Source organism: Planococcus citri, chromosome 1, assembly GCF_950023065.1.
Source record: "Planococcus citri chromosome 1, ihPlaCitr1.1, whole genome shotgun sequence".
NCBI classification, from domain to species: domain Eukaryota; kingdom Metazoa; phylum Arthropoda; class Insecta; order Hemiptera; family Pseudococcidae; genus Planococcus; species Planococcus citri.
Genome location: NC_088677.1, coordinates 7,781,016 through 7,798,614, shown reverse-complemented (window position 1 = coordinate 7,798,614; position 17,599 = coordinate 7,781,016).

Here is a 17,599-nt window from a genome sequence, read left to right as displayed (position 1 = left end):
AAATTCACAAAAATTACTGCTTTTTAACTAAAGTTGTCGAATTTTCGCTTTTTGAAAAAGTTCTTGCTTTTCAATAAACTTGCTACAGATTACAGGTATTTCATTTTTTTAAAACTATTCAAACCCTCCTCTTTTTTTTGCCAGAAATCAAATCGCTAAAATATGTGTCACTTTTTCCCTATAGGTAATTCCCAAAAAGTCTTGTTTTTTAAACCATTATGTCATCTTTACTGTGAACGTAGAATCGAATGATTTTATACTCGTTCTATATTTAGCTATTGACTTCAGATACCTATTGGGACGAATTTAAATTCGTAATTTACCGATCTATTTTTTAAATTAGGTACTTGAACTTACCTATTCTTTATTTTATATAAAAAATGTAATGTGATGTATTATTATGTACTTAGGTAAAAATATTTGTTGAGAAAACATCAAAATTTTATTTTCTAATATTCTACTGAAAGACCTTTCTTACCTTCGTTTCTGTGCTTTTCATCTTCGACTTTTATCTTTTTATTTTTTATTCGAGCCAGTATCACCTTCCAATTACGAACAGGTAGCCTATCTATAAAATTAAAATGGCAACTTGCCTTGAATTAATAATAAAAAAAATCAATTGTTTTTTAAAAAATAAGGCTTACCTATTTACTTTTTTTTTTTTTTTTTTTTTTTTTCGTTAAATAAACTAGACACCTTTTGGTAATTTTTGGCAATAAAGTGAAACTTTTGAATCGTTAAAAAGGATTAAATTTTTTGGTAAAAAGCAAGATTTTCGACAATTGTTGGAAAAAAGTAAGACTTTTTGAAATTCATTTTAAAAAAACGAACATTTGCGACAATTTATGACAATAAGTGAAACTGATAACTCAAGTAATAATTAGAACCTTTTATGTAGCTATCGATTAAAATGCGAGATTTTGGAATTTTTGTACAAAAAAGCCAAACTGATAATTTTAATCAACGGAAGTGTTTTTTTTTTACCAATTTCTGGTTAAAAACGAGACTTCAATAATTATTTAAAAGAAGTGACACCGATTGAAATTATTTACAATTTTTGGCAATTATTGATAAATACGCGGATTTTGAACAATTTCTTTTTTAAATAAAAAATTTTTCGCCATTCTGCTGAAAAAAATTTTAGAATTTTTTCAAAAATCGAAAATTTGATGGATCTGATCAACTATGGTTGGGAGAGGTGGATCGCGAATAGGACAAGGGAACCTCTTGAGGTGTCACACTCTGATTTGAACGGGACCCCGATTTTTGGAAAGAGCATAGTCTAAAACCCCAAAACCAAATTTTCAGCTGCCCAAGTTCATTTTTCGATTTTTGGCAAATTTTTGAAAATTCATAAGTTGACTGTTTTTGGCGATTTGTGCTTTTTTTAAAAAAGTACGTATTTGATCGATAAAAATGGTTAAAATAAGTCCCAAAACTAATATTAATTACCCAAATCCAGATTTCACCATTTCCAGCCATTCTGGAGCCTCCAGCGTGATTTTTCAATTTCTCCAGAATTTTGAATTTGCTCCAGAAGGCGTGAATATGAAGTTGGGCAGCTAAAAATCGAGTTGTATATTACACTCGACCAGTTTAACGAGTTTATCAACATTTGAGCCGATTTTGGGAGTGACATCTCAAGAGTGGTTTTTTGACCAGCTTTTTTCAAAATTAAAAAATTCAAAAAATCAAGTTTCCCGTTTGCATGGAAATTTTTAAAATTCGCGTGAATCGCTGTATTTTGCCCAAAACTAACCCACCGAATCCAAATTTCACAGTTTCCAGCCATTCTGGAGCCTCCTGCGCGATTTTTCAATTTATCCAGAATTTTGAATTTGCTCCAGAAGGCGTGAATATGAAGTTGGGCAGCTAAAAATCGAGTTGTGTATTATACTCGACTTGCTTAACGAGTTTATCTACATTTGAGCCGATTTTGAGAGTGACACCACAAAATTGGTTTTTTTGAACAGCTTTTTTCAAAATTAAAAAATCCAAAAAATCAAGTATACTGCCAAAATCGGCTCGAATGTAGATAAACTCGTTAAACAGGTCGAGTGTAATGTACAACTCTATTTTTAGCTGCCTAACTACATATTCACGCCTTCTGGAGCAAATTCAAAATTCTGGAGATATTGAAAAATCGCGCTGGAGGCTCCAGAATAGCTGGATATTTTGTGAAATTTGGATTTGTGGGGTTAGTTTAGACATAACACAGCGATTCGCGTGAGTTTCAAAAAGTTCCACACAAATGGGAAACTTTTGATTTTTTTTTTGGTTTATTAATTTTGAAAAAAGACGGTCAAAAAGCCACTTTTGAGGTGTCACTCTCAAAGTCGGTTCAAGTGTGGATAAACTCGTTAAACCGGGCGAGTGTAATATACAACTCGATTTTTAGCTGCCCAACTGCATATTTACGCCTTCTGGAGCAAATTCAAAATTCTGGAGAAATTGAAAAAACGCGCTGGAGGCTCCAGAACGGCAGGAAATTGTGAAATTTGGATTTGGGAGGTTAGTTTTGGACAAAATACAGCGATTCGTGTGAATTTCAATAATTTGCACACAAACGGGAAATTTTTGATTTTTTGGATTTTTTAATTTTGAAAAAAGCGGGTAAAAAACCACTCTTGAGATGTTACTCCCAAAATCCGCTCAAATTTTGATAAACTCGTTAAATAGGTCGAGCATAATACACAACTCGATTTTTAGCTGCCCAACTAAAAATTCACGCCTTCTGGAGCAAATTCAAAATTCTGGAGAAATTGAAAAATTGCGCTGGAGGCTCCAGAATAGCTGGAAATCGTGAAATTTGGATTTGGGAGGTTAGTTTTGGACAAAATACAGCGATTCGTCTGAATTTCGAAAATTTCCACACGAACGGGAAACTTTTGATTTTTTGGATTTTTTAATTATGAGAAAATCTGGTCAAAAAGCCATTTTTGAGGTATCACTCTCAAAATTGGCTCAAATGTGGATAAACTCGTTAAACAGGTCGAGCATAATACATAACTCGATTATTAGCTGCCCAACTTCATATTCACGCGTTCTGGGGCAAATTCAAAATTCTGGAGAAATTGAAAAATCGCGCTGGAGGCTCCAGAATGGCTGGAAATTGTGAAATTTGGATTTGGGTAATTAACATTAGTTTTGGGACTTATTATGACCATTTTTATTGATCAAGTACGTACTTTAGGTATTTTATTACCTTAAATTGCAGAACTTGCCAAAAATAAGTCACACGTTTCTTACCGTCGTCGTCGTCGTTTCCTTATAAGCGGTAGGCCTATTGGCCTGTCTGCTGCGGTGTGGAACCTGTTGAGGATGAGCCTGAGGTATCCGTGAGTTTCCTCCTTGGTCTCCCTCTGCTTCTCGGACCTGTTTTGGTGATCTTGTTTCCTCCATCCTTTTGACATGATTTCTCCAATCTTTCCTATACTGTTTTATCTTCTTCATGACTGGCTTCACTCCGAGATCTGCTGTTATTTTCTCGGATGGGACTCTGTCTCTGAGAGTCACCCCTGCCGTTCTCCTCATGAACTTCATCTCTGCTGCCGTTATTCTTCTTTTATCAGATTTCTTCAGTGCCGATACCTCGCTTCCATACGTCATCATTGGTATTGCTAGGGTATTGTACACCTTCAATCTTGTTTCTTTTCGCACCTTACTGCTTCTCAGGGTCCTATTTATCAGTCCTGTGACTCTCAGGAACTTTGCAATCTACAGGCCCGTAGCCAGGATTTTTTTCAGTCAGGGCAGATGGAATTGTGACCAGGGCATGAAAAACCTAAATTTATGAGTTGTGTGTGTGAGGGGGGGGGGAGATCGCAAATTTTGTATTTGGTTAATAATTCAAGCAGTTATAGCTCTTGGAAATCAGTATTTCGAGGGGCATAAAAACAATGGTATTCAAATTATGATTTTTTTTTTTTTTAAATTCAAAATGAAAAAAGAAAAGCAAATGGGCCCGAGCGAAGCGAGGGCAAAAGCTCTCGAAAATCAGTATTTCGAGAGGTATAAAACAAAGCTTTTTTGTGTGTGATGAGGTTCTTATAAAAACTTCATTATTTGGTTCAAAATTTTAAAATTTAAATGATGATTTTTTGGAAATTTTAAAATCGAAAAAATAAAAGCAAACGAATCCGAGCGAAGCGAGGGCAAGTCCCGAAAAATTAGTATTATGAAGGGTATGAAAACGAATGCTTTCTTGTATGATTTATGAAGGAAGTTTATTATTTTTGAAAAAAAAAATCAAACTTGAAAAAGAAAAGCAAACAATCCTAAATGAAGCGAGGCCAAAAGCTTACAAAAATTCAATCATGTTTTGAGAAGTAAAAATAAAAAGTTTCTTCGTGGAGAGAGGACTTTATTTTTCTGATTCAAACTTTGAACATTTCTTGAATTTGAACAATAGTACCCAAGTTTTCTAAGCGCGAGAAAAGAAAATGCAAATAGAACGAGCGAAGCGAGGGAAAAAGCTCTCAAAAATGTGTAATTCAAATGCTAAAAAAGTCGACAAATGTGACTTTTTCTACAAAATTTGTTCAAAATTACGTAAAATTGGAAAAAATTGAAAATTTAAAAAAAAGTAGGAATTTTGGATAAAATTGTTGAAAAATAGGACTTTAGTAGAACTAAAAGGACTTTTGAGAAAAAGTAGGACTATGCAATTATTTTGAATGTGAAATTGCAAAAAATGGAAAAACGATTTCAAAATTTGTTTGAAAGAGGAGAAATTTGCTAATTTGTCCAGCCAGGGCAAAGCGTTTTGCCAGCCAGGGCGCCGCCCTGGCTGCCCTTATGCTGGCTACGGGCCTGCCACCAACATCTACTTCTCCCTGGTATGATATCGTGTTTCCCAGGTATTTGAAATTGTTGACCTGTTCAATGATTTTTCCATTTATTACAATCTTGCTTCTTACTGGCTCCTTTCCTTTGAAGGCCATTGTTTTTGTTTTCTCTGAAGATATTCTCATATCATACTTTTCTGATGTCTTTGTTAAATTATACATTGATCTCTGTAGGTCATCTTCTGTTTCGGCTAGTACTGCTTGATCATCTGCAAATAATACTGTTGATATTTCTTGCCTTCTATCTGTCTTGATTCCTTTTGGCTTCATTTTCTGCCATTCTTTTACCATGTGATCCATGTACATGTTGAATAAAACACAAGACAGTGGGCATCCCTGGCGAACTCCTCTGTTTATTTCTGCTTGTTCTGAGAGTTTATTTCCAATTCGTACTCTTATTCTAGTGTTCTTATATATGCTGTTTATCACCTTTCGCATTTTATATGTTATCTCTTCATCTTTTAGGACTTCAAACAGTTTTTTTCTATTAACCCTATCATATGCTTTTTCCAGGTCTATAAAGCACATGTGTGTTTCTAGGTTGTATTCGATCTGTTTTTCCATCAGTAGTTTTACTGTATAACTTGCATCAGTGCATGATCTTCCTTTTCTAAATCCGTTTTGACTTTCTGACAGCTTTTCTTCTGCATGCTCTGCCAGTCGTTTTGCCAGTATTTTCGCATATATCTTGTAGCAGGTGTTGAGTAGACTTATTCCTCGGTAGTTTTTCAGGTTTGACATATCGCCTTTCTTGAACAGTGGTATTACAATTGCTGTTTTGAAATCTTCAGGTACCCTTTCTTCTTGGTACATCCTATTTAGGAATTCCAGAAGTCTTCTTTTAAATTCGCCACTTGCATATTTATACAATAAAAAAAAAAAAGTAAAAAAACTTCACTTCTTGAAAAAAATTACGAAAAAGTGTAACTTTTTGCCAGTAATGTCCAGAAATTGCTACTTTTTAACTAAAATTGTCGAATTTTCGCGTTTTGAAAAAGTTCTTTTCTTTTCAGTAAAAATTGCTTAAGATTATATTTCATTTTTTTTTTTCAACTATTGAAAACCCTCCTCTTTGTTTCGCTAGATATCGCTAAAATGTGTGACTTTTTCCCAAAAACCAGTCATTTTTTCGCTGAACGTAGAATTGAATGATTTTATACCCATACCCTATTGGGACGAATTCAAATTCGTACTTTACTGATCTATTTTTTTAATTACTTACCTACTCTTTACTTTATATTAAAAATGTGATGTATTATTCGTAAAATAAGAGAATTTTTTTTAAATATTAAGCGATGTAATAAAAATATTTGTTGAGAAAATATCGACAATTTTTTTTTTAATATTCTACATACTGAAAGACCTTATAAATGTACTTACCTTCGTTTATGTGCTTTTCATCTTCGACTTTCATCTTTTTATTTTTTATTCGAGGCAGTATCACCTTCCAATTATGGACAGGTACCTAAAAAATAAAATTAAAATGGCAACTTGCCTCGAATTAATAGGCTAATAGAAATAAAAAAATCAATTCAATCCACAATAATCAATACCTAGGTACTGTTTTTCAAAAAGTGAAGCTTTTTACATTTTTTTTTTTTTTTTTTTTTTTTTTTTTTTTGTTAAAAAAACTAGACACTTTTTGGTAATACCTAAAGTAAAACTTTTGAATTGTTGAAATTAAGATTAAATTTTTGGTAAAAAGCAAGATTTTCGACAGTTGTTGGAAAAAAGTAAGACCACTACGATTATTAATGATTAATGGATCTTGGAATATCTATCTAGTAATGAATAAAACAGAACACTAGATACAAATATTTCGTTATATTTAATGAAATTAAATGTACCGAACAGTCACTTAAAATATTATGTTCAAATGAAATGAAACTTTAATACATACACACATAGATACTATTTTTGTAAAAAAAATAAAAATTAAAAAAATCTCGTTTCAGAAATAATCAAGTTATAGGTATAATGTCTTAGAATATTGAAAATTTCTTTGTCATTCCATGACGTAAGTATATTAAGAAAAAATAAAACAAAATTTATAGCTGAATAGGAAACTAAAAAATAGCTTTTCTTATATGTAAATACATACCTACTTAGTTGGAATTATTAAGTATGAATCTTTATTCCTTCACAGGAGGAAAGACAGAAGATCCTAAAACGTGAGTCTTTTGTAATTAAACCTAAGGATTGCGTTTTTTTGCAATGTTTCCAATTCCACATAGAAAGATGAAACTTAATTCGTGTAAAATTAGTAACTTATTCTATACAAAAGCCGAAAGTGGAACCGTACTATACTATTTTATTGCAGATAGATTAAAAAAATGCATTACCAAATGAAATTAAATTTTGCTCAAGTGGTAAATTAATTCTGTACTTAGGTACGTTAAAATTTAACCTAAGTTTTACATAAAAGACATGACCTACTACGTCTGATAGGTGATCATTATCATTAGTAATTATAGTAACAATTATCGTCAGATAAGGGTCGAATAAATGTTGATTCTGAATTACTCATACGTCTTATTGTGGTCGATGAAGAGTTGACTGTTTCATCGTGATGAGATGTCAATCGAGTATTCTCAGCCTTTGAATGAGTGAGAGTACATTGTCACTGTCGTTGAGCTGAAGGTTTGAGTTCGGATACGTGGTCTTTTGTTATATTGCCCTATTCCTTTTCCTTGCGCCCACATTTCTTCGTAGACTCTTCGCAATTGCAGTGGTGAGTACGCATCACAGGCAGGTATTACAGCTCGATAAAAGTGAAGGGTACTGCCAATGCCAAATGGTAGATTACTTTGACAAGATGGTCGAATCATAGGATCGATGTTCGAGAATTCGGGCGGACGAGGAAGCAGAATTTTCATCAGCGGTGGCGGTGATTGTGATGCAGGTTGCGGTGCCTGAATCGGTGCAGGAGTTGGTGTTGGAATCGGCGTTGGGCTAGTCGTAGTCCTCGTTGTTATTTTCTTGATATATTGGTGAAGAACGATATTATACCACTTCTCGGACGCTGCCAGCTCTCGTTGCGTCTCAGATAACTGATTTTTTAGCATCTCGATCTCGGTGTTCAAAGTTGCGATTGTTGATTGTAAACGAGAGTTTTTCTCTTCGAGGACGACGATTTTATTGTTGTATTCGGTTCCAGGGTCTACGAGTATCTGCTCGTGCATATGTACACGTTTGGGTGGGTCTATCCTGGTGAAATCACTGCCCAAGAGTATCCAGTTGCAGTTTGGGTATGCACATAGAGTGATTATCTGGTTTCTTTCGTTTAGTTGTGCGAACCTTACGAACAACTGATAGAGACAGTGAGAGTGGTACATATGCTGACAAGTCGTCATATATATTTCGTCGATAGCATCTTCGGCGGTTACTGATTGTCCGCATCTAGCACAGAATGGCTCATGAGGAGACATTTTCGGTTAGATGGTATTTTTCGGACACAGACTAAGACGAAAGTGCCTATACGTAGTAAACTGAAACAAAAAATTTTCAAAATTAGATACGATTACCTACCTACAATCAATTGATTTCGGCTGTTGAGAAAAAAAAGTGCTAAAGTGCGTTTTTCGATTTTTGGTGAATTTTTGAAAATCAAATTTAGGCCAAAAATGAAGGAAAAAATCAAAATTTTACCAAATGAACCGAGAAAGCTGAAATTTGTAACACACCCTACTTTCGACATGACAAATCGATTGGAAACTGTTTCAAACTGTTTTGAGTAGTTCTGGAGCCTCCAGCAGATTTTTGAAACTCGAAATTCCCACAAAATTTCACCAAAATGGAGTTGGAAAGCTGAAATTTACTCTGCAAACTAATTTCAATGCGCTACAAAGTACTGCAGGTGAATTTCAAGTCGTTTTGAAGCCTCCGGCGACTTTTTGATAATTCCTGGAGCCTCCATCAGATTTTTGAAACTTTAAATTTTCACAAAATTTCATCAAATGGCGATGGGAAGCTGAAATTAACTCTCCACTCCGATTTTAACATCCTCTAAAGACGAATTCAAGTGAGTTCAAATCATTTTGGAGCCTCCAGCGACTTTTTGAAAATTACTGGAGCCTCCGGTAGATTTTTGAAACTTGAAATTCCCGCAATAAGCTGAAATTTACTTCGCAAACTAATTTCAATACGATATGAAGTCGACTAAGTACATGGTGGTTTCAAATAGTTTTAAATAATTTTGAAGCTTCCAGCTACTTTTTGAAAATTTCAATTTTCCAAAAAAAACACCACATGACCTCTCAAAAATGTCGCTGGAGGCTCCAAAACGACTTGAAATCCACCAGCAGACCACTTCATAGCGTATTGAAATTGGTTTGCAGAATGAATTTTTACTTTCCATCTCCATTTGATGAAATTTAGTGGGAATTTCGAGTTTCAAAAATCTCCTGGAGGCTCCAGTAATTTTCAAAAAATCGCTGAATGCTCCAAAACGACTTGAAATCCCCCTGCAGTTGACTTCGTAGCGTATTGAAATTAGTTTGCAGAGTAAATTTCGGCTATCCAACTACATTTGATGAAATTTTGTGGGAATTTCGAGTTTAAAAAATCTGCTGGAGGCTCCAGAACTGCTCAAAACGGTTTGATACAGTTTGCAATCGATTTGGCATGTCGAAAATACGGTGTTTTCCAAATTTCAGCTTTCTCGGTCAATTTGGTAAAATTTTGATTTTTTCCTCATTTTTGGCCTATAAATTTCTACAAAAAGCAAGACTTTTTGGGAATTATTGGGAAAAAAAGTGACACATATTTAACGATTTATAGTAAAAAACCAAACATTTTCGATAGTTTGAGAAAAAAAGAAGAACTTAGGTAGGTAGTAATTTTACTCAACAAAGCGAGAACTGTTTCAAAAAGTGAAATAAATTCGACAATCGTAGGAAAAATAATTTTTGAGAATTATTGGCGCAAAGTTGCGCTTTTTTGCAATTCTTTTTTCGAAAATCCATGATTTTTCACTTTTTTTAAATCCAATTTTTTTTGTAAGTTTTGCAATTTTACGTGATAAAGTGAGATTCTTGAATTCTTCAAGAGCTGAAATTTTTGGTAAAACGCGAGATATTTGGACACTTTTTGGGAAAAAGTAAGACTTTTTGAAATTGTTTTTGCAAAAAAAATGAACATTTGCGACAACTAATGGCAACACGTAAGACTGACAATTTTAGCAAAAAGTAGACCCCTTAAGCTTGCTACTTTTTCGTAACCTTTGTTCGAAATGGAAGCCCCCTTACAAAGAAACCCTTTGAGGTGTCACACTTCGATTTGAACGGGACCGCGATTTTTGGAAAGAGCATAGTCTAAACTAAAACCCCCAAAACCAAATTTTCAGCTGCCCAAGTTCGTTTTTCGATTTTTGGCGAATTTTTGAAAATTCAAAATTGACTGTTTTTGGCGAATTATGCTTTTTCTAAAAAAGTACGTACTTGATCAATAAAAATGATCAAAATAAGTCCCAATATTAACTACCCAAATCCAAATTTCACCATTTCTAGCCATTCTGGAGCCTCCAGCGCGATTTTTAAATTTATCCAGAATTTTGAATTTGCTCCAGAAGGCGATAGATGTGAAGTTGGGCAGCTAAAAATCGAGTTGCGTATTACACTCGACCTGTTTAACAAGTTTATCCACATTTGGGCCAATTTTGAGAGTGACACCTCAAAAGTGGCTTTTTGACCAGCTTTTTTCAAAATTAAAAAATCAAAAAAATCAAAAGCTTCCCGTTTGTGAGGAAATTTTTGAAATTCACGCGAATCGCTGTATTTTGTCCAAAACTAACCCCCGGAATGCAAATTCTACCATTTCCAGCCGTTTTGAAGCTAGAGTGACACCTCAAAAAACCACTTTTGAGGTGTCACTCTCGAAATCGGCTCAAATGTGGATAAACTCGAAAACAGGTCGATTGTAATATACAACTCGATTTTTAGCTGTCCAACTGCATATTCACGCCTTCTGGAGCAAATTCAAAATTCTGGAGAAATTGAAAAATCGCGCTGAAGGCTCCAGAATGGCTGGAAATTGTGAAATCTGGATTCGGGGGGTTAGTTTTGGACAAAATACAGCAATTCACGTAAATTTCAAAAATTTCCACACAAACGAGAAACTTTTGATTTTTTTGATTTTTTAATTTTGAAAAAACCATGTCAAAAAGCCACTTTTGAGGTGTCACTCATCTCAAAATCGGCTCAAATGTGGATAAACTCGTTTAACAGGTTGAGTATAATACACAACCCGATTTTTAACTGCCCAACCTCACATTTCTCGCCTTCTGGAGCAAATTCAAAATTCTGGATAAATTTAAAAACCGCGCTGGAGGCTCCAGAATGGCTGGAAATGGTGAAATTTGGATTTGGGTAATTAATATAAGTTTTGGGACTTATTTTGAGCATTTTTATTGATCAAGTACGTATTTTTTACAAAAAAGCATAAATTAAGTACCAAAAACAGTCAATTTTGAATTTTCAAAAATTCGCCAAAAATCGAAAAATGAACTTGAGCAGCTGAAAATTTGGTTTCGGGGGTTTTAGACTATGCTCTTTCCAAAAATCGCGGTCCCGTTCAAATTGGAGTGTGACACCTCAAGAGGTTCCCTTGTTAGGTACATAGTAATTTTACTGAAAGGCGAGAACTGTTTCAAAAAGCAATAATTCGACATTCTTAGAAAAAAGCAGCTATTTTGAGAATTTTTTTTTGCCAAAAAATCCTGTTGTTTTGTAATTTTTGCAATTTTAGGTGATAAAAGTGAGATTTTTGATTCAAGAGCTTAAAATGTTGGTAAAACGCAAGATATTTGGGCAATTTTTATGAAAAAGTAAAACTTTTGTAATTTTTTTTTGCAAAAAACGAACATTTGTGACAATTAATGGCAAAAAGTATAAGACTAACAATTTTAGCAAAACATTGAACCTTTTAACTGGTACGAAAATTATAATTTTTTGCATCTTTTGTTTAAAATGGAAGCCCTCTTAGGTTTTATATTTTATGAAATTATTCAAAGGAAAAGCGAGATTTTGACTTCTTTTTTTTTGACAAAAAAGCGATACTGATAATTTTAACAAACGAAAGAGCTATTTGCAAGAATTGAGATATTATGATAGCTATTTTTAACTAAAAAAAAACGTCAATTTTTGACAATTTACAACATTTGGCAAAAAACAAGACTTATTTGACAATTGGACTTTTTGAGGGAAAAAAGCGATGGTTTTGGATAATTAGAAGAAAAAGTGAAACATTTTTCGCCAGGTTAGAAACAAGAATAAAAATGATGTTGAAAAAAAATTGCCAAAAAAATGTGAGAATTTTTTCAAAGAGTAAAATTTTGTACAATTTTTGGCAAAAAGCAAAGTTTTATCAATTTCTGCAGAAAGCAGTACTTTTTGTGAATAATTGGAGAAAAAGCGAAACATTTTAGCGATTTAAGCAAAAAATCGAAAATTTTGGATGGTTTGAAAAAAGAGTGAATGAAGTAACCCTTAGGTAGTAGTTTTACTGAAAAGCGAGAACTGTTTCAAAAAGCGAAAATTCGATAATTTTAGGAAAAAAGCAGCAATTTTTAAGAATTAAGTATTGGCGAAAAGTTGCATTTTTTTCGCAATTCTTTTTTCGAGAATCTAAGCTTTTTCACATTGCTTTTTTTTTGCTAAAAAATCCTACTTTTTTGTAATTTTTGCAATTTTATGTAGGCGATAAAGTGAGCGAGCTACTTGAATTCTTTAAGAGCTTAAATTTTTGGTAAAACTCAAGATATTTCGACACTTTTTGAAATTTTTTTGCAAAAAAAAAAACGAACATTTGCGACAATTAATGGCAACAAGTAAGACTGACAGTTTTAGCAAAAAGTAGAACCTTTTTGCTTGCTAAGAAAATTATACTTTTTCGCAACCTTTGCTTAAAATGGAAGCACTCTTATAAATTTGATAAATTATTCGATGAAAAAGCGAGATTTTGACCTTTTTTATTTGGCAAAAAAGCGCAACTGACAATTATTCTAACAAATGGAAGAGCTTTTCGCCAATTTCTGGCCGAAAAGCGAGACCTGAACAAGTATTGAAAAGAATTGAGATTTTTTGGTATTTTTAGCTTTAAAAAAACGTCAATTTTTGACAATATCGTTAAAAAACGAAATTTTTTTACAACATTTGGCAAAAAGCAAGACTTATTTGACAATTGGACTTCTTGAGGAATAGGTATTGGGGAAAAACCGATAGTTTTGGATAATTTGGAAAAAAAAGTGAAACATTTTTCGCCATTTTGCCAAAAAAAAAGACGATTGGAAATTAGACTAAATCCACTTTGATGAATTAGATGAAACTTGTTTCGAAACCCTCGAAAACCATGACCATTTATAAGCTCAAAATGTTTCAAAACTTATCAAAAAATGCTCTGATGGAAGTTGCTGAATTCGTGCCGAAATTTCCTCCCATTTTAATAGGTTGAATGAACTCTTTTTCAGAAGTCCCAAAAATCGAGATCTTATTTCGGCCTTGAGAGTTCTTCAAATTGGCCCAAAAAAATTGATTGAAATTTCTGATTTTCTACCAACATTTTTAATCCTTTTTGACGAGTCGCACGACATGACAAGTCTTTCATGTCCAAAAAATCATGCGATCTCATTATAGCCTAAAAATGTTTCAAACTTGCTCAAAAAAAATGTTTCGATGTAAATACATATAACACTAAAAACATGGTCGAATAAAAGAATATTCATTGCTTACCTTGCAGCTTGCACAATACGGTCCGAAAACGATGGAAATTTGAATGAAAAACGAAAAATGAAGATCTCTGTTAGAGCACAATCAAAATCGTATTACACACGCACAATTCGAACTAGAAATGATGAAATGATCGTCCAGCAAGCGGAAGCCAGAAGTAAGCAAAAGCAATGCGACAGAGAGCTATCCCTTCTTTGCTGAATTTGCTGATTCGTAGAAACCTGTCCGCTTTAGCCTTTGTGTAATATTATGTAATATTTCGTCATTTCGAGTAGATTTTAGGTTGGACGATTCTTTATTATTATATTTAATTATATAAATGCATTTCGTTCGTTTTTCTGCACTTTTTCTCAATAATTCTCAAGAAGTCTTGTTTTTTAAACCAGTCATTTTTTCGAAGTATAAACCGACAGCAGAGAAAATGTTCTTATACCTACTTGCATATAAATCGTAAAATAATCAAGTCCAAATGTTGATTCAGCTGATGCAAGACTAGGTTTTGACGTCGTCGTTATGATTTTCAATTTTTTATGAATGCTGCAGGATCACGACTTTAAAATCTTTGTCCGGTGTTACATGATCCCATTCATATTTCTGTCATCGTAAATATTGAATGAACACAGTTTGTTGTAAGATTAGCCGATAACCTACACATACATATGTAAGAAGTATTAAACCTAATGGGTCGAAAACAGACGTAGACGCCATCGCCAGTACATAAACATTGACATGTGTTTTATTATACTTAGTCATTCGGTATTTGAAGTGAAGCAAATCTACTCTTGTTTCAAGTTTTATTCCGCCAGTCGTTAAATTCCAGCGTTATACCAAGGATAGCCGTTTCTGTTCACTGTTCGTTGCTCTGGTGAATGAAGTTTATTTTTCAAGGCAGCTTTATTTTCAATGTTTTCATAGAATAAATTGGCAGCATACATTGTTGCTGATGACGAATTTAGAGATTTGGATGGTGCTGGTGGTGTCCTTCAAATTGAGATGGAAATTGAAATGGAATATTATTGTTTGGTGAAATACGAGTGTCGTCGAGTACCTACGTTTTATAGGTGATGTTGAATGATTGGAGACACATGAGTTTCATTTTGGAGAACATGTTTTATTATTTCCTTGCTCAATTATTGTTCGAGAGCTATAGGTACTGTCGTATTATTTCATGAGAGAGTTTTTCTGAGTCATACCTGCCTGTAAAAATTCATCCAGACTTAGAGATTATTACGAAAAGTCCTCGGAGAATTTTCCATTTCTCATTCAGTATATTTTTATCAATTTTTTTTTTTAAAAAGTGAGGGTTGAAATTTTAGTTTTTAATCAATTATGCTAAAATGAAAATTTCAATTTCTAAAACAGCCAGAACTCTGGATAATTTCAGCCAAAAGAGAGACTTTTTGGGGATTATTGATACAAAAGTGAGACTCTTTGGCACTTTTATTAAAGAATTATTGTCAATTTTTGACAATAAAAAGCTAGAATTGCGTGACAAATCTAAGTTACAAGTAGTAAAAAACGTGGGGTTTTTGGGCGATTTTTGGCCAAAAAAAAGAACGTTTTTTCACAATGTTTTGAAAAACATTGGGACTTGATTTATTTCTGAACTTTTTGTGGAAAAAAGCGATAATTTTTGTTAATTTTTGATTTTTTTTTTTTTTTTGGCAAAAAGCAAGACTTCTTAAGAATTTTTGACAAGAAAATTGTACTTTTTTGGTAACTCTTGGGTATTATTGAAAAAATAGAAAATTGTATTTTAATAATTTTAATTTCCATTAGAAAGCAGGTCTTCCACATTTTTGCCTATAAAAGCAGGACTTTTTAGTAGGTAGGTAATTATAGTGACAAAAAATTGAATAAAAAAATTGAAAGAAGTGAGACTTTGAAGTTTTTACTAAAACTTGAATAAAAGCAAAAATTTCAATTTTTGACCAAAGGCAACATTTTGACAATTTTAGCACAAGGCAGGATTTTGTAGAAATCGACAAAAAAAATAGGTAAGTAACCTTTTTCGCAAATTTTTTGAAAGAAGCAAAACCAATTTCAGCAAAGAACAACATTTTGGTATTTATTCGCTTAAAAAAATGATACTTGTCAATTTCTACCAAAAAACGAGACTTTTGAACAATTTTTGGAAATTTTGAACTTTATAACATGAATTTTCTTTGCAGTTGGGGGGCCCACATAATAAGGATCACTTGCACCCCCTTGCCAATCCTCCGGGACAACTTTTTTCTTAAAGGGGGAGTCCTAAGGGACATTTCTAGCCTTTGTCCTCAAAAAAAAATTGGCCCTGCTTACAAAATGGCGGCCATTTTGATTGACAGGTCAGCCAAAATCGCAGATTTTGCGTTCCAACACAGGACTAGCACATAAATTTTTAAACCGTACAAAGGTAGATCGAAAGAGCAGACAAAAATTCATCACCTGTCAAAATTTCAAAGTGCTAAAGTGCGTTTTTCGATTTTTGGAGAATTTTCAAAAATCAAATTTTGGCCAAAATGTGAGAAAAAAATCAACACTTTAGCAAATTGACCTAGAGAGCTGAAATTCGGGATATACCCTATTTTTGACCTGCCAAATCGATTGGAAACTATTTCAAACCGTTTTGAGCAGTTCTGGAGCCTCCAGCAGATTTCTGAAACTCGAAATTCCCACAAAATTTCATCAAATGGAGTTGGAAAGCCAAAATTAATTCTGCAAACTAATTTCAATACACTGTGAAGTCGACTGCAGGTAAATTTCAAGATGTTTTGGAGCCTCCAGCGATTTTTTGAAAATTACTGGAGCCTCCAATAAATTTTTGAAACTTGAAATTCCCCCAAAATTTCATCAAAATGGAGATGGGCAATTTGGGAGCCTCCAGTGACTTTTTGAATGGTTTCATGGCGTTTTTAGGAGAATAGAAATTTCCAAAAAGTAGCTGGAAGCTTCAAAACAACTTGAAACCGCCATGCAGTCAACTTCATATTATTGTATTAAAATTGAATTACAGAGTAAATTTCAGCTTGCTAAGCCCATTTGATGAAATGTTTGAGAAATTACAAGTTTCAAAAATCTACAGGAGGCTCCAGTAATTTTCAAAAAATTGCTGGAGGCTCCAAAACGACTTGAAATTCACCTGTAGTCGACTTCATAGCGTATTGAAATAAGTTTGCATAATCAATTTCCGCTATCCAAATCCATTTGATGAAATTTTGTAGAAATTTTGAGTTTCAAAAATCTACTGGAGGCTCCAAAACGACTAGAAATTAACCTGCAGTCGACATTACAGCGTATTGAAATGAGTTTACAAAATTAATTTCGGCTTTCCAACTTCATTTTATGAAATTTTGGGAGATTTCAAGTTTCAGAAATCTACTGGAGGCTCCTTTCATTTTCAAAAAATCTCTGGAGACTCCAAAACGACTTGAAATTCGCCCGCAGTCGACTTTATAGCGCATTGAAATAAGTTTGCATAGTTAATTTACGCTTTCCAACTCCATTTGATGGAATTTTGTAGGAATTTCAAGTTTCAAAAATCCACTGGAGGCTCCAGTAATTTTCAAAAAATCGCTGGAGGCTCCAAAAGACATTAGTTGCAGAGTAAATTTCGGCCTTCCAACTCAATTTGATGAAATTTTGTGGGAATTTCAAGTTTCAAAAATCTACTGGAGCCTCCAGCAATTTTCAAAATGTCACTGGAGGCTTCAAAACAACTTGAAATTCACCTGCAGTCGACTTCATAGCGTATTGAAATAAGTTTGCATAATTAATTCCCGCTTTCCAACTCCATTTGATGAAATCTTGTGGGAATTTCGAGTTTCAAAAATCTACTGGAGGCTCCTTTTATTTTCAAAAAATCGCTGGAGACTCCAAAACGACCTGAAATTCGCCGGCAGTCGACTTTATAGCGCATTGAAATAAGTTTGCATAGTTAATTTACGCTTTCCAACTCCATTTGATGGAATTTTGTAGGGATTTCAAGTTTCAAAAATCTACTGGAGGCTCCAGTAATTTTCAAAAAATCGCTGGAGGCTCCAAAAGACA